Genomic DNA, 19,329 nt, shown 5'->3' with positions numbered 1-19,329 from the left:
AAATCTCAATAATTATATTCAACTTGGTCAACCTTCAACTTTAATTTACATGTCCACCACTCAGAATAGTCTAACCATAGTACATATCCCAAGGTAATACATATACGTTTTCTTAGTCTTCACTAGTGGATTCACATTATCCAATGTATATCTTCCTTGACCCTTATCTAAATTGTTCACACTCTATCATATAACCACTAGTCATCACTTAATGATCAATGATCATGAAAAGTGTCACTAGTAGAATTTGCCTCTATTTTTGACAAAAATTGGTCAATTTGTCTATCCAAATTGGTCAAAATGATCCACAAATGGCCTTGTTGATATTTTGCCCATTGAGATTTTGAAAAATCCTTGTTTAGGTCAAAATTAATTTCCATGGAAGTCTTGTACAAAATTGACATCTACATTTCGTCATTGTGGTTGTTGAAAATTTGACAATTTTTGGTCGAAAAGAATGGCTCATCCAACTATGATGCCAAACCCATGATGGTATCCTAGTCAATCATTTGGTTACATTTTTGACAAAGGATGGTCAAAATTTTGACCAGCCTTGGTTAATGTTTACAAATCAACATTTATATTTTTCCATATGTGGTCATCAAAACTTCAACCAATGTTGGCCAAACCCACGATGGTACCCTTGTTGGTGAGTTGGTCAAAAGTTCAACTATGGTTGGTCAAAAGTTTGACCAAGCTTGGATTGGATTCAACCAAGTTTGGTTGAAATTTTAATGAATATAAAAGGTCTAAAAAAAACACCTAAAGCTAAATATCCAGACTAATCACCAATAACATCCTGGTTGATGATTAGTCTGGATATTTATCTCCAGGTGATACTTTGCATTCTAAATACCCAATCCATGAGAAGCCATTCCATGTATGTCTATGGAATAACCTGGAGCTAGAGAGAATGTAAACTATGTTAGGGTGATAGAGAAATGCCAATTTAAGGCACTTGGGGAGCAATAAGAGGCAAAAACATATGCTCAACAACAAGCCTCAGCTTCCATGGGCAGTGGGATTCACCTGAATAATTCCATGGGTGCACCTTAGTTGAGTTTAAAGGAAGTGATTAAAACATATGCACAATAACATGACATCCAATTTCTCCCTAAAGTGGGATGCACACATGACATTCTTCAGGTTTATGACTTTGGAACTATTAGTATCTATCTAGATTCTATCAAACAACAAGTGTTTTCATAGTCTAGAGATAGATGAGTTATTGCATCATTGGAGCAGCTAGTTGAGATGCATTGTAATTCAACTAGAGGAAATCATTGATAAACCAAACACATAATGAAGAGAAAAATTGAAAATTGAATGCTAAAATGAAAGCTATCGAGGATCAAACACCTATGTTGGAGTTAAAACACAATGTGAAGTTGATTTCAGATATGGTAGAGGTAGATATTTAGAAGTTTGATAAGAATTTAAGGCACGAGAGAGAGTCTATGGCAATATACCAAAAGGAGAAGGAGCGGCTTCAGAAAGAGACTGCATGGCAAAAACAGCAACTAGAAAACATAGAGGATATTATGGAAGCACTAGATAGAATCCAGGAAAGTGTTACAATAGTTACTATGACATTGGAATCACTTGCAAGTGTCTTTGAGAATCTGCAGTCCAAATAATAGGAGGACTACAAGTTCTACAATTTATCATGTATTACATCAGCATTTGCTTTGCCATTTCTTATAAGAGTGTTTCAAGGTTGGGAACCACTTCAACATTCTTCACATGGTTAGAGGTAATGTCATTGTGGAAGAGGCTTCTGCAAGGGAATGAGTCTCATTATTATGGCATTTACACATAAGCAAAACTTGCTTCTTCAACTCCTTACACTCAACTCTTCACTAAAGTTATTCTTCCTGTAGTGAGAATAGCTACTACGAATTCCTAGGAGCCAAGGGACCTTGAACCTATGCTACTTTTTTTGGAGACATGGGAGAAGTTACTATCGGCTTTAGTACTTCATAACATTCTGGATCATATAGTGATGTCCAAATGAACAACAACATTAGATACATGGGATCCTTGCAAGGAGACTATGTCAATACATGCATGGTTACATCATTGGCTTCCATTACTGGGCCAATGTATGGAGCCTTTAGATCTAACCATATTTTATAAGTTGGGAACATGCTTCATTCTTGACATGCAAGTGACGCATTTGCATATTCAATTTTATCACCTTGGAAAACTATATTTGATCCTGCTAGCTGGGAATAGGTGATTGTTCATTTTATTGTACCTAATTTGATGAAAATTCTATTAGAATTTGTAATCAACCCATCTAATCAGCAACTAGACCAATTTAAATAGGTTATGGATTGGGCATCTATTATTCCCATTTATTATATGGTTGCAATGTTAGAGGTAGTATTTTTTCCAAAGTGACAACAACTTTTGTATCATTGGCTTTGTTCAAATCTTGATTTTAATGAAGTAACACAATGGATTTTAGGGCAGAAAGGACTATTTTTCCCTAAGATTATTTCTAATGAGAGGATAATAAGTCAACTAAATGTAGCCCTTGAAATGATGAATTAAGTTGTAATCCTGGGTTGCCTTGTAATCCTAATCTTTTATTCATTCTTTAGTGTGAATCGAGTTGTTCAAGTGTCAACCAAGTTACTTTGGTGTGAACTGAGTTGTTCAAGTGTCAACCAAGTTACTTCAATATGAACCAAGTTGTTTAAGTGTTGATCAAGCTCCTTTGGTATGAATTGAGTTGTCTAGTACTGAACAAGTGTCCCTTCATGTGCTGAGTGAACATATTGTTTATTGATTCTTGGGTCCTTCTTTGACTAAGTTTGTCTATGACTAGTTCTTAGTTTGAGCCAACTTATGTATTTAGCTTGGATCATGAATTTAATAATAGGATCTTGTCTTAGGATGAGTGTAGAATATTTTGAGGTTGACCTTTCTATTATGTAATGATCTAGAATTTTTTGTAAGTCATTTTGGCAAGTATAAGAAGTGATATTTGGTTTAGTTTAGAGGTAGGACTTAGAAAGTCAAAGTAGATACTTCTGGAATTGTGAATTTGAAGCTGGATTATAGATCTTCAAGTTGTATTTTGTATCTGGTCGTAACCTAGAAGGCCTTACAACTGAGCATATGTGATGATAACATGATGAATCAATAAAAGTGTTTTGTTCTCTCTCTCCTTGGTGTTATTTTTTATGTGTTTGCTTCTATTGTTTTTACTCAATAAGATATTTGGGAAGTGTGTTTTTGGCCCTAGTTGTTTAATTCCCTCCTTCCACTAGGTGGTATCGGAGCTTCAAGTCCATCCTTGTGGAGATTGTATCATGTAGAATCCTAAGTTAAATTCAGTTGTAGGGTTATAGATCTGTAGATTCAACCTATAAATTGTAGATGGTTACAATCATGTAGGGACCTATTTGTAAAAATGGTTTGAGGTAGAGGAATGTTGACATTGCTATCATGGACTTGTTGAGACAATTTGCAGCCACATTAACTGTTGTAGAGACAACCCAGAGGAGATGAGCCTATCTTGATGATGTGAGTGATGATGAAGCAATAATAAAAAACCCTAATCCAGAACCCGAGAAAGATCAAGATGAGAAAATATTGTTCAGAGTATTGTCTAGGGCACATTGAAAGCTTGTTATAGAATTTGTTCCTTATGATGGAAAGTTGGACACAAATGACGTGTTGGATTGGATCTCTAATATGGAGAAGTTATTTGAGTTTGAAAATACTCATGATAATAGGAAGGTGAAAACTATAGTCACTAGGTTGAAAGATCATGCCCCACTATGGTGGGAGCATTTTCAAACTAAGAGAAAAAGGAAAGGAGAAAATTAGGACTTGGCTGAAAATGGTGAACAAAGTAAAGAAGTTCCTTTCTGCTGATCACCAAGCTAGCTTGTTGAGAAAGATGCAAAAATTGAGACAAAGGGACATGACTATGAATTAGTATACAAAGAAAGTTTATAGATTGGACATCAGATTTGGACATGTGGATGATGAGGTTGAGAAAGTTACAAGATATTTCAATGGATTGAGATCTAGAATTCAAGATGAAATAAGTTTTGTGAAATTGGAAAGTGTGAAAGAAGCATACCAATACACCTTGAAAGCTAAGGAGATCTTGAAAAAGAAGCGTGAACAAAGACAAAGGTAGATGTCATAGATTCTAGAAAGGTAGAGGTAGATCTTATGGAGAAGGTGGCATATCTGACAATTTTGCACAAGATTAGGGAAAATATGAATGGAAGAACGATGACAAAGGCAAGAGCAAATGACAAGGTGGTAATTCTTACCAAGGAGGTACTAGTTCTTACTAAGGAAGAGGTAATTCTTATTCTAGAGATGGTTTTCATGGTAATTGTTTCATATGTGGTAAAGAGGGCCATAGATCCTTTGAGTGTAGATCCTTGGTGAGAATGAAAAAGGTAACACAAATGTTATGATTCAAGGAGACAAGGTAATGTAAATGCTATTCACCAAGTGGACTTGAGGCTGGAGAAAATATGATGGTGAGAAGAACTTTATATAAGAAGAAAATTGATGAGGAACCTATCTTAAGGAGAAGTCTTTTCAAGAAAAGATGTAAGATGGCTGAAAATGCTACAAGGCGATCATTGATAGTGGAAGTTCAAAAAAATTGGCATCATAGGAGTTAGTTACAAAGTTGTAGTTTTAGAGACTGAAGTGTCCTAAACCTTATTGTGTTTTATGGATCAAGGATAAGCATAAGATATTGGTAAGTGAACAATGCATTGTGAAGTTCAAGATTGGTCATTAATTTGATGAAGTTCTATGTGATGTTATGCCTATGGATTGTTGTCATATTTTTTGGGTAGACCTTGGCAATATGATAGAGATGTTATTCATGATGGAAGAAAATAAGTGTTGTTGCATTTGATTGAAAGTTTAGATGAGGTTAATTGTACTACTATTTGAGTCTATATGGTCAATGAGAAACAATTTGAAATTGAATCTAGATTGTAGATCTTGAAATTGTACTTTATATATGGCCATAAATCATAAGGCCATATAGCTAGGCATGTATGTTGATAACTTGATGAAACAATAAAAGTGTTTTGTTCTCTCTCTCTCTCTCTCTCTCTCTCTCTCTCTCTCTCTCTCTCTCTCTCCCCCCTCCTTTTTGTTGTTATCTTTGTGTTTTCTTCTGTCGTGTTTACTCAACAAGGTGGTCAGATAGTTAGGTTTGTCATTAGCCCTACCTATTCAATTCCCTCCTTGCCGAATGAAAATATGGCAATTCTTACCAAGGAAGAGACAATTATTATTCTAGAGGTGGTTTTCATGGTAATTGTTTCAGATGTGGTAAAGAAGGGCATAGATCATTTGAGTGTAGATCATCTAGTGAGAATGAACAAAATAACAAAAATGATATGATTCAAGGAGATCATGAGGGTTCACCAAGTGGACTTGAGGTTGGAGAAAATCTAATGATGACAAGAACTTTTTCTAATAAAGGAATTGATGAGGAACCTATCCTAAGGAGATGTCTTTTCAAGACAAGATGTAAGATGGATGGAAAATGCTACAAGGTGATCATTGGTAGTGGATGTTCAAAAAATTTGGCATCAAAAGAACTGGTTACAAAGTTGTAGTTGTAGAGGCCAAAGAATCCTAAACCCTATCATGTTTCATGGATCATGGATGAGTATAAGATATTGGTAAGTGAACAATGTGTTGTGAAGTTCAAGATTGGAAATTACTTTGATAAAGTTTTGTGTGATGTTATGCCTATGGATTGTTGTCGTATTCTGTTGGGTAGATCTTGACAATATGATAGATATGCTATATATGATAGAAGATTGAATCAATGTACTCTTTGGGAGAGAAAAAATGTATTGTTGCCTTAGATTGAAAGTCTAGATGAGGTTAATTGTACTATTGTTCAAGTTTGTGTGGTCAATGGGAAGCAATTTGAAAAGGAAATGAAGAAGAATCAAATTTATTTTTCCATAATTCCTAGAAGACCAAGTTGTACCAGTCATAATCGAGTGATATAAAATAGTAATAATTGAGTGAAATAGGTTAGTAGTAATTGAGTGACAATAGAAGCTAGTAGTATTGATCAAGTGCTAGTAGAAATTGAAATATTTTAGGAGTATAAAGAAATTGTTGCAAAAGATATACCTAATAGTTTACCACTAGTAAGAAGTATAATTCATTGTATGGATTTGGTTCCTGGAGCTAGTTTTCCAAATAAAGCACCATATAGATTTATACCTACATAGAATGAAGAACTAACTTAATAGACAAGTGCATGAATTGTTGCAGAAAGGTTTGATTAGAGAAATTTTGAGTCCATGTATTGTACCTATTGTATTAGAACCAAATAAGAATGGAGAATGGAGGATGTGTACTATTCCAGAGCTATCAACAAGATCATATTAAAATTTAGGTTCTTATGCTGAGGATGAATGACATAATGGATTTTTTGAGTAGAGAAAAGTATTTTACGAAGATTGATTTGAAGACTGGTTATCATTAGATCAAATTTAGAGAAGGTGATAAATGGAAGACTGATTTCAAGAAAAAAGATGGTTTGTATGAATGGTTGGTAATGCCTTTTGGTTTGATTAATGCACCTAGTACTTTCATGAGGTTGATGATGAAGTTCTCAAGAGATTTTTGAGTAAGTTTGTGATTGTGTATTTGGATGATATTCAGATATTTAGTAAGACTAAGGAAGAAGATATTGAGCATGTTAGACAAGTATTGCAAAGATTAAAAGAGGAGAAATTGATGATTAACTTGAAAAAGTGTTCTTTTATGCAAGAGGAGATTAGTTATTTTTTATTTTTTATTTCAAGTGATGGTTTGAGAATGGATCCTGAGAAGGTTAAACCAATTTTGGAATGGCCTACACCTGAGAATGTGGGTGAGGTAAGATCATTTCATGTTTTGGTTATTTTCTACAGGAAGTTTATAAAGAATTTTAGTTCTGTGTGTAATGCTATGACTAGATAATGAGAGGAGATAAAAAGGATTTCAAGTGGACACATGGAGTTGATAAGTGTTTTCAAACTTTGAAACAAAAGGTTGTTGAGTTACCTGTATTGGATTTTCTTGATTTCAATAAGGTATTTCAAGTTGAATGTGATGCAAGTGGCAATGTAATAGAAGTTGTCTTGAGTCAAAGAGGTAGACTTGTTGTTTTCTTTACTGAGAAGTTGAATGATGCTAAAAGGAAGTATTTTGTGTATGATCAAGAGTTTTATGCTATTGTTCAAGCCTTGAAGAAGTGGAGAAATTATTTGATTCCTAAAGAGTGTGTGTTGTATATTGATCATAAAGCTTTATAGTACTTGAAGAGTTAGTATACATTGAATTAGAGACATATGAAGTGGGTTGAATACTTGTAGAGTTTCACATTTGTAATCAAGCATAAAAGTGGAGTCATTGATCGAGTTGTTTATGCATTGAATAAAAGATGTTCTTTGTTGACTGAGATGAAGATTGAAGTTCTTGGTTTTGATGAAATTAAGGAATTGTATGATACTGACCCTAATTTTTTTGAGGCGTGGAGAGAGTGTAGAGCACCAAATCTATCAGATTGCATGAGTAAGTATGATGAGTATTTCATTCAAGAAGGTATGTTATTTAAAAGAATTCAATTGTGTATACCAAGAAGTTCTATGAGAGTTAATTTGATTAAGAAAAAGCATTGTGGTGGATTGATTGGACATTTTGGAATTGATAAGACATTGAGTTTCCTGAAAGACAAGTACTATTGGCCACAAATTTATAAAGATCTTCAAAAGTTTGTAAGGAGTTGCAGATTTTGTCAAATTGCAAATGGAGTAAGTCAGAATGTTGGTTTGTATACACCTATTATTGTACCTAAAAAACCTTGGAGTAACATCAGTATGGATTTTTGTTCTTGGATTACCTAAGGCAACAAGAGGGTATGATTCCATATTTGTTATTGTGGATAGATTTCCCAAGATGGTGCATTTCATACAATGTAAGAAGACATTAGATGTTGTGCATGTTGTTGATATTTTCTTCAAAGAGATTGTTAGATTGCATGGGTTACCAAAAAGTATTATTTCTAATAGAGACAGTAAGTTTGTTGGTTATTTTTGGAGGACTTTATGGAAGAAGATGGATACTGAATTGAGATTTAGTTCTACATTTCATCCATAGATAGATGGACAGACAAAGGTTGTGAATAGAAGCTTGGATAATTTGTTAAGATATTTAGTTGGAGATAAGCCAAGTAATTGGGAGCTAGTATTGGCTCAAGTTGACTTTGCATATAATCATTATGTGAATAGGAGTATAGGGAAAACACCTTTTGAGATTGTTACTGAAATACAACCTAGAGGAATATTAGATTTGAGGGATGTTGTTGGTGAAGAGATAGTAAGTTTGTTGGTTATTTTTGAAGGACTTTGTGGAAGAAGATGGATACTGAATTGAGATTTAGTTCTACATTTCATTCATAGATAGATGGATAGACAAAGGTTGTGAATAGAAGCTTGGGTAATTTGTTGAGATGTTTAGTTGGAGATAAGCCAAGTAATTGGGAGCTAGTATTGGCACAAGATGACTTTGCATATAATAATTATGTGAATAGCAGTACAGGAAAAACACCTTTTGAGATTGTTACTGGAATACAACCTAGAGGAATATCATATTTGAGGGATGTTGGTGAAGAGAACATCCGAACTGGGCCCCCGCCAACAAGCAAGAACTCATTCTAATAATAATGGGTTCCCTGGGGCCCATAGAATTGTAGGGTCCCTTGCCCCTTGTCCTTGGGGTCCTGGGGTTCTTGTCCATCCCCCACCAACCATTCCCCCTACCCACGGCAAGAGCACGTGAATAAAGAATGGGGTCCTTGTTTCTTGTCTAACCATCCATGGCAAATATAGAATAAGGATAATGGGGCAACCGAAAGAAAGGGGTCCGCCTTTGTTCCTTGCTGAGCAAGAAGACATAAAAGCCATGGGTCCCCCGGAGATGGGGGCTCGATAATATTGGAGAAGAAAAGTATTAAAGGGTAAGAATTTTCTAGTTTTATGAAGTCTTTGCATGAGGAAGTGAAGTTGAAGTTGGAAAAAAGTAATTATAAGTATCAGGATAATACTAATAAGTATAAAAGACATCATATTTTTGAAGTTGGTGATGAGGTGATGGATCATTTGAAGAAAGATAGATTTCCTATTAGAACATATAGTAAGCTAAAGATGAAGAAGTTTAGACCTTGTAAGATCTTGAAAAAGTTTGACAGTGGTAATGTTTATGAAGTTGAGCTATATAATGAAATGGATGTATATCCTATATTCAATGTTGTTGATTTGTATAAGTATCATGAGTCAGATGATAAAGTTGTTATACCAAAGGATTATCCTAAGAGGTAGATTGAAGAGGTTGAATAGGTATTGGATCATAGACTTGGTAAGAGCACAAGAGGAAAATATTACTATGAGTATTTGGTGAAGTGGAAGAATAGACAAGTTGAAGATGTTACATGGATTTCTCAATTTGAATTGGATTCAGCTCAATTTGTGACACTTGCATGATTCAAAACAATCATTTCTTTTAACCCTGGTTGTCTGATGGAGAATCATGGGTTGTCTTGTTATCCTACTCTTTTGTTCATTCTTCAATGTGAACCGAGTTGTTCAAGTGTCCCGAGTTACTTCAGTGTGAACCAAGTTGTTCAAGTGTTGATTGAGTTCCTTCAAAATGAACTAAGTTGTCTAGTAATGACCAAGTGTTCCTTCATGTGCCTAGTGAGCCTTTTGTTTGTGGTAGCTTAAAGAATAAATTTGACAACTGAGTGTCAATACACTTAACCAAGATCAAGAACAAGTGTCGAGTGACAACAGGTGCCGAGTGATAACAAGTGCCGAGTGACAATAGGTGCCAAGTGATAACAAGTGCCGAGTGACAACAGGTACTGAGTGATAACAAGTGCCGAGTGACAACAGGTGCTGAGTGATAATAAGTGCCGAGCGCAACATGTGCCGAGTGATACAGTTTTTGTTCAAGTGCCGAGCTATCCAGGAAACAGTATGTGCCAAGTATTAGAAATACTTCAGGAGCCGAGTAACTCAGTAGAACAGCATAAAAGTTTGGAATTGCACAAATTATGATGCAAACAGTTTTTACAGCCAACATAAGGTAAATCTCGAAGGATTGAATGATAAGATCGAATCTTTTAATTTTCCTATGCAATTTGCATGTGGCCAATAAGAAAAATGCAAAAGGCATGCAACCAATCAGCAAAAGATAAGTATTGAGCGAGAAATTGAGATTCAATATGAATCGTAGATCCAAAACAAACCCTAAGTCTTTGAAGTCTTTATAAGAAAGACAAAATTTCACTGTAAAAGTGAGTGATGTAATATATTGGAGGACATACAAGGGTGCATAAGCAAATCTATTTTCAGAAGTAAGAGTTATTAGATCACAAAGGATCAAGATCAGGAGAAGGCGAAAAAGGAGCCTGTATTCAGCAATCAAGGATTGTAATCTATCAGGTTTATTGCATCTAATACTCTCTAGCAATTGTATTAGAATGAAAATCCTATGATGATAGGTTAGCTTTACATCTATTTTGAAAGAACCTTTTGATTAGGTGATTAAAATCCTTTAATCGGGTGACACTTCATGTTAAGTGTTTGCAAATCCTCTAACCAGGTCACTATTAACACAGTGTAAAGCCTTTAACAGGGAAAACCATCAAAAGTGGTTGAACAATATTGCTGTAAATTTTTGTGGGTATCATCCCCACCCCAGTTTTACCTTCTTATTCCTGGAGGGTTTTTGGGTTACCAAAATTCCTGTGTTATGAGTTATTGATGCATGTGTTTTGTTACATGTTTATTTGATATGCGTGCAATTTACTTTCAGTTAAAATTTTATTGGCTAAAGTTTGATACTTATGATTCACCCCCCCCCCCCCCCCCCCCCTCATAAGTACTCTTTCCATATTTGAATATTCCAACAATTGGTATCAGAGCCTGCCAGGTTCTCACAAGAAATAGCCTAACAACTTGGAGGGAAAAGATCTAAAGATGGAAGCTTTCAAACTTGGAAAGATCATTGAAAATCAGGTGATAGATGTACAACTTGCTCTGCATAGCTTGGAGGAATTCAGAAACAAATTGAGAAACTCATTAAAAAAGAGGAAGGATCTAGCCATAGCTGAAAATGATATACACTACAAGGAGATTGACACCACCAACATATTTTCCAGTGGAGACACTAAAGAGTTTGATGCAGCAATAGCAGAACTGATGGAGAAAAATAAAATTCAAGCAAAAGAAATAAGAACTCTCAAGATGGAACATGAATTACAGGCTATAATGATATGTGAAATTACTGAACAAAAGAAAAGAGCAGTTGATGATAAGGTCATGATGGAAAATGACAAAAGGAATCTTGCAAACAGACTTGAAGAAAAATGTACTGAACTGACAAGGATCTCAAACATGCAGATGGATACACTTGCGCAAATGATGAACCTTCATCATGAACTCAATGTAAAGGATATTGAGATCTCTACCTTGAAGATGCAAAATGAACAAATGTAGAATGAATTGAACAGAGAAAAAGAGTTAGCAGAGAATCTCAACAAAACAAGTGAAGCAATCAAATATTTTGAACAGTTGCTGAAATCACCAAAATCTACCCATGATACATCAGGACTAGGATACAATAACACTGAAGTTGGAGAATAATCAAAGAGTGCTGAACAAAGAAGTGATAAAGGTAAGAATTCAAAACCCACTTGTCATTTCTGTAATAAGAAGGGACATACAACTAATGTGTGCAGGACATATGACACAAAATTGCAAATCCAATGTTACAAGGACTCAAAGATTTGATGGACATTGTTATAATTGCAAAAAATATGGACATAGGGCATTTGAATGCAGATCAAAACTTTTGTGGACAGTAAATCAACCAACAAAGACATCAAACCATGAATTTTGGGATTACAACACCAGGAACAGCTGTCACTATTGTCAAGAATATGGACATATCCCACAGAATTGCATAAGAACATATTTTAGAGGGAACTACAAAAGATGGTTGAGTCAAACCACATGTTTCAGTTGCTTAAAAACTGGTCATGTCAGCAGAAATTGCCCAACAAGGTCAAAGGCATCAAGTTCTAAGTTCCACAATGGAAAGGCAAAGATAGATGTTGGACATATCAGAAGTGAAATGAATAAGACATGGAGGAAGAAAGATGAGTCTAGCACATCAAATACAGAGATCACTTCACCTAATAGGTCAAGTGATCACACTTCATCAAATTAAGTAAAGAATAAGTGTGAGGGATTGATAAACCAAGTTACATCATAAATCAGTCCCAAGACGTATAAGAGAGCTGCAAAAATGAAATCAGCATAAATAAAGATGCTAAGTCAAAATTGAGAACTTTGTGAAAATATGTCAAAATTGTCTTCAGGAGCTGAGTTGCTAACAATGACTGAGATTGTTGATGCTGAGCTATGAAATATCAATAGGAGCCGAGTAAAGTAAAACATAATGGAGCCGAGTTATGAGGAAACCTTTCAAGAGCCGAGTAGACAGTTGGCAGCGTACTAAGCATTTATTACTCTATTTTGAAGGGTACATAAATCCTATTTCTGATCATTTTCCCACCATTCGAACAAGAAGCAAAGCCGAAAAAGGAGCGGAGAAGATCAAGAACAACTCAGAAGCCATTCGTAAAAGATTTCAACAGCGATTCAAGACAAATTTCATCGATTTAAGGTATTTTACTTAAGTGCCGAGCTACGTAGGACTTATAAACTTGTTTGAATTATAAACCCTAGTTTGGCAAACAATGGCATCTGGGTCAGGAACCACCAAGGGTTTAGAGAGTCATGAAGTTCAGTTGGTTAGTAAGGAAGTAAAACACCCTGAATTTAAGCCCATTCCAGAAGTAGCATACAAGAATGATCTTGCAGGAGCATTATTAGTTATTTCGGATAAGGTTGTTATGGTACAAGATGTTCGCAGATGTTACGATTGCAAAATTGGTGCCATAGGAGACTTAGAAATTCATAATGCATATAATAAACTGTGTGAAAACAAAGTACTGAAAAATGGGTTTTCAATAGTAGAAAGAAAAGGATTGACCAAAACACTAGCATTTTCGACTGTTTTCAAATAGAATGGGTATGGATAATTTGAGCCAAATACATGATGGAGATTTTGGTTAGAGTCAGGGCCCAGTAAAATTTACCAAGAAAATTGTTCATAGGGTTACTGGTATTCGAACCCTAGATCGGCCAAAGACACTGCGAAGTGATAAAAGGGAAATAATAGAGAAAAATATAGGTGCCAAATGGAACAATAGAGGAATGACTATCGACACAGTCACAGATCCCCTACTAGATTTTGTTGTGAGAATTATTTCACACAAATTCTATCAATCAAGCAGGTTGAATAGTGTACCTTGTAGAGCAGTTGATGTTGCATACAAGATAATCAAAAAGAGATCACACTTATGATTTGGCAGAGCTCATGTTTCAACAGATTAATGAAAATCTGGGAGCTATAAGGAAAAGCAAGGGAGCTCAATGCAAATTTGGATCAGTTTTGATGTGTATGTTCTTCTATCTGATGAAAGAATTTCCTTCTATGGGGAAAGTAAAATGAATCCGGATAAGACAATTGTTGAACAAATTAATGATACATTGAACAAATGGGTGAAAATTTTGATGCCCAAATGACAGGTTATTTTGAGAACTTCAAAAAGTCCATGAAACAAAGAATGAGAATTCCAGTCTCATTGACTGAGAAATATGAAAAAGACATTTGTTTTCTTGTAGATATAGATTATACTTACATACAAGCAGTTATACCTAGAATAAGATGGCTTAGGCCACTAGGTTATGAACTTGATGTTGATCAAGCCTCTACAGCAATAACAGCTCTACTTGCAGAAGAAGTTGATAAAAATGCACAAATTTTTGGAACCTATGATGTTGTCAAATCAAAGGTAATAATAGATTTGAAGACTGCTTCAACAGTAAAGAAGAAAGAGAAAATGGTGAGACAAATCAAAAGAAAGTTTGGCGTGGAAGAAGAAGAAGGAACAACAGAAGAAGAAGGAGAAGACATTGAAGAAGAAGGAGATAAACGTCAAAGTCAGACTCAAGGGTTAGGAGAAGACAAAGAGGAAAGTGCTAAGGTAGAAGAAACCAAGGAAGCACCAGTTAAGAGAAAGGCCACAACTCCCTCTGCTCCTAAATCAAAAGGAAGGAAAGTGGGCTGCCCCTGCATCAAAGAGACCTACCACAAGGGCTACAACACAAAAAGCCCAAGAAGAGGCAAAAGGAAGGAAGAAAGACTCAAAGAAGACTGCTGCTAAGACAAAGAAAAGGAATTTTATTCCCCAACCTGAAACAGATGAGGAGAAAACAGAGTTAGAGGACAATAGTCAATTTCAAGTGGTAAGACACAAACCTCGGACTGCTGTTGATAAATTATGTTCAAAAATTAGAAATAATGATTTAAAAGGTCTAAAGAACCTAAATTTTTCTAAGCTCACCAAAGAAGAGCAAAATAAACTAGAGGAATCTGTGTATGCTATGATGGCTGAGTATAAGCACACACCTCTAGAATTAGATGAATCTATGCCGAGAGAATTGTATAAAATTGTAGAGGATAAATGGCATTTTTGTTTACAAATGGAAAAAGAAATAAGGGAGTCTACATTAGCAAGATTGTTGCCTGATCTGACTAAAGATCAAATAATAAATGCCGTAAAAAGGCATAATAACAGATTCACTCCCAAGTATAGAGCATTTAGTATATTGCAGAATAAAATTGAAGAGGTAGTTACCAAATCCACAAGATTGTGGAAAATAGTTTACAAGAAAATTGAAGATGTATATAATGAAGAATATAAGGCAGAAGCAATTGCTAAGACAAAGGAAAAGAAAGAATCAGAAACAAAAGAGAAGAAACTAGTGGAGAAGGGGAGTAAAGAAGAAAAGGAAGAAGAGGCACACAATGAGGAGAAAGAGGAAGATAAAGATACAGTTGAGCCACAAGATCAAAGTATGCAAGACATACAAGCATCTCCTCCTAGTCCTCCTCATGCCACCATCACACCTGCAGATTTCATAAAAATAAAGGATGTTACAGACATTTCAAATCTAAACATCAATCTATTAACTGCAAAGGATTTGGAAATCCTTGACCAATCATCACTAGTAGCAAAATTAAGTTCAAATCCTGTAGTGGTCAGTGTTGATGAATTACAGAATCCAGAAGTCAAGGTAAAAGCACAAGTGCCACCTTTGACCACACAAACTACTGGTATTCTATTCCTTCCACCACCACCTCCACCAAGTATAATCACTGATACACTCCAAGTGTCGAGTACAGCAACAGGGGAAAATAAAAGAAACATTTGAACAATCAACAAGTTCAGCCCCACCTAGCATTCATAAAAGGGATATTCAAGCTGAAGAAAAAGAGACACAAAAAAAGGAGGAGACTGCAATACAAACATTGGTTGCATTACCAAAATTTGGTACTCCTACACAAACTCTTTAGCAGCCGAGCACAGATGGATTGCAATTACAAATTAGGACACCAGGCTCGAGCTCATCAAAGGCAGTCAGGAGACTTCACTATGGAGTTCCTGAGCTTGATGAAGAAATAAATATCCCATATTATGAATCTAGCACTCTTACTGAAGAAAAGATTAATGAAATTCAGAGTGCATTAGACAAAAGAAGGAGACAAGAAGCACTAAGAAAGGAATACAAGCATAAGCTACATTAAATGAAATTAAAGACATATTTACAGAAGCTTTTTGCTTACAATCTCCAGATGAGTCAAGACCAATCATGGAACAACTATCTGATATAGTTGACCAAGTGACTAATGAAGACCAGGAAACAAATGCCAGATTGCTTGAATGGTCAAAAAAGAAGTTCCAAGGTAAAGTAAATAGTAAAATATCCGGTGATATAGCACTATCACAAGAAGAACTGGCAAAGAAAGTTATAACAGTTAAATTGTACTAGGAAACATTTTTTCCCTATACAACAAGTTGTGTGATTTTTCCACATTCACACAAGACACTAGCCAGAAAATACTGAGATTGGAAAAAAATCTGAAAACTTCTAGCATGCAACTCCCCATAGATCCAGCTCAGAGTGAGAAGCATTTTGTCCAATTGCTTCACACACAAAGAGAGCTAGCTGTTTTTAGTAGCAGAGGAGGCAACCACAAAAGCCAAATTGATACAAATTCAATCATCAATTACTCCTCATTTGGAGTTACTTCACAAGGAGCAGATGAATGCAGAGACAGTCCTCAGGAAAGATCCCAACCTTTCTTCATTTCATGGACTTGTACACCTAGCAGCAGAGATTGCCATCCAGCATAAGACATTGGATGTTGCATTAGCAAATTGGGATGCAGCTCTGAAGGTACTCCTTGAAGTAAACAGCTCATTTTTGGCCAAGTATGGCATTTCACTGTAAAGACCATTGACATAAGTGTCAAAAAGGGGGAGAATAAGTAATAAAAGTTGAGTACAGGAATGAAATGATAAGTATAATAATAGGGGGAGATAGCAGAGATAGCAAATTTTGTGAAATTTTGGGGGAGATAGCAAATTTTGGGAGCAAAGTTTGAATAAAGGATAAATTACTGAGTCACATGGATCTTAATCAAGTGTTTTTTTTCACTCATGTCAAAGGGGGAGATTGTTAGCTTAAAGAATAAATTTGACAACTAAGTGTCAATACACTTAACCAAGATCAAGAACAAGTGCCGAGTGATAACAAGTTGCTGAGTGACAACAGGTGCCGAGTAATAACAAGTCCGAGTGACAACAGGTGCTGAGTGATAACAAGTGCCAAGTGACAACAGGTGCTGAGTGATAATAAGTGCCGAGCGCAACATGTGCCGAGTGATACAATTTTTGTTCAAGTGTCGAGCTATCTAGGAAACAGTATGTGCCGAGTATTAGAAATACTTCAGGAGCCGAGTAACTCAGTAGAACAGCATAAAAGTTTGGAATTGCACAAATTATGATGCAAATAGTTTTTGCAACCGACAGAAGGTAAATCTCGAAGGATTGAATGATAAGATCGAATCTTTTAATTTTCCTATGCAATTTGCATGCAGCCAATAAGAAAAATGCAAAAGGCATGCAACCAATCAACAAAAGATAAGTATTGATTGAGAAATTGAGATTCAATATGAATCGTAGATCCAAAATAAACCCTAAGTCTTTGAAGTCTTTATAAGGAAGACAAAATTTCACTATAAAAGTGAGTGATGTAATATATTGGAGGACATACAAGGGTGCATAAGCAAATCTATTTTCAGAAGCAAGAGTTATCAGATCACACAGGATCAAGATCAGGAGAAGGCAGAAAAGGAGCCTGTATTTAGCAATCAAGGATTATAGTCTATCAGGTTTATTTCATCTAATACTCTCTAGCAATTGTATTAGAATGAAAATCCTATGGTGATAGGTTAGCTTTACAGCTATTTTGAAAGAACCTTTTGATTAGGTGATTAAAATCCTTTAACCGGGTGACACTTCATGTTAAGTGTTTGCAAATCCTCTAACTAGGTCACTATTAACACAGTGTAAAGCCTTTAACAGGGCAAACCATCAGAAGTGGTTGAACAATATTGCTGCAGTAAATTTTTGTGGGTATCATCCCCACCCCAGTTTTACCTTCTTATTCCTAGAGGGTTTTTGGGTTACCAAAATTCCTGTGTTATGAGTTATTGATGCATGTGTTTGGTTACATGTTTATTTGATATGCATGCAATTTGCTTTCAGTTAAAATTTTATGGCTAAAGTTTGATACTTATGATTCAACCCCCCCCCCCCCCCCCTTCTCATAAGTACTCTTTCCATATTTGAATATTCCAACAGTTTGTTGATGCTTCGGTCCTTCTTTGATCAAGTTTTTATGTGATAGGTTCTTAGTTTGAGCCTTCTTATGTATTAATTTGGCTCATGGATTTAATTATAGGATCTTATCTTGGGATGAGTGCAAACCATTTTGAGGTCAGCATCTCTATTATGTAATGATCTAGAATATTTTGTAAGCCATTTTGATAAGTATAAGATGTGATATTTAGTTTAGTTTAGAGGTAGCACTTAGAGAGTCAGAGTACATGTTTCTAGAATTGTGAATTTGAAGCTAGATTATAGATCTTCAAGTTTTATTTTGTATCTAGTTGTAACCTAGAAGACCTTACAATTGGGCATGTATGTTGATAATTTGATGAATCAATAGAATTGTTTCTCTCTCTCTCTCCCTCTCCTCTCTCTCTCTCTCTCTCTCTCTCTCTCTCTCTCTCTCTCTCTCTCTCTCTCTCTCTCTCTCTCTCTCTCTCTCTCTCTCTCTCTCCCCTTGGTGTTGTTCTTCATGTGTTTACTTCCATTATGTTTATTCAACAAGGTGTTTGGATAGTTAGGTGTGCCTTTGGCCCTAGTTGTTCAATTCCCTTCTACACCAATGACTGTGGAACAACCTAAGGCTAGAGAGAATGTAAGCTATCTTAAGGTGACGAAGTAGTGCCAATTTGAGGCACTTTAGTAGAAAAAACATATCCTCAAGAACAAGCCTCATCTTCCATGGGCAAGGGTTCACTTGAATAATTCCATGGGTGCACCTTAGTTGAGTTTGAAGGAAGTGACTGAAATATATGAACAAGAACATGACATCCAAATTTTCCCTGAAGTAGGATGCATACATGATGGTCTTTAGGTTTATTGGTCTTTAGGTTTATGGCTTTGGAACTATCAGTATCTATCTAGATTATGTAAAAAAACACAATCTGGAGATAGATGGGTGATTATATCATTGGAGTAGCTACTTGAGATGCACCGTAATCGAACTAGAGGAAATAATTAATAAACTAAACATATAATGAAGAGAAAACTTGAAAACTTGAATGATAAATGGTGAAATGAAAGCTATCAAGGATCAAACTCCTATGTCTGAGTTACAACACAATATGAAGTTGAATTTAGATATGGTAGAGGTAGATATTCATAAGTTTGATCAGAATTTAAGGCACAAGAGAGAATATGTAGAAATATACTAGAAGGAGAAGGAGCGCCTATAGAAAGAGACTGCACGACATAAACAAAAACTAGACAACATAGAGGATATTATGGGAGCATTGGATAGAATCCAAGAAAGTGTTGTGGAAGGTACTCTAACATTGAAATCACTTGCAAGTGTCTTTGAGAACTTATAGTCCAAATATTAGGAAGACTACACATTGTGCAATTTGTCATGTTTTGCATCTACATTTAGAGGACTAACAAAATGTTTCTCA

General features: G+C 35.5%; 1 pseudogene; it reads left to right on the top strand.

Moving 5' to 3' along the window:
* Positions 1-1,325: 1,325 nt before the first annotated feature.
* On the top strand, positions 1,326-18,899 carry LOC149567655 (septin and tuftelin-interacting protein 1 homolog 1 pseudogene; annotated as a pseudogene).
* Positions 18,900-19,329: the final 430 nt, after the last annotated feature.

The sequence above is a fragment of the Cupressus sempervirens genome, chromosome 3, assembly GCF_028749045.1.
Source record: "Cupressus sempervirens isolate cs-2001-9-10 chromosome 3, ASM2874904v1, whole genome shotgun sequence".
In the NCBI taxonomy this organism is placed as follows: domain Eukaryota; kingdom Viridiplantae; phylum Streptophyta; class Pinopsida; order Cupressales; family Cupressaceae; genus Cupressus; species Cupressus sempervirens.
The sequence above is the reverse complement of the archived record's forward strand: the minus strand, read 5'-3'. Positions and strand labels throughout refer to the sequence as shown.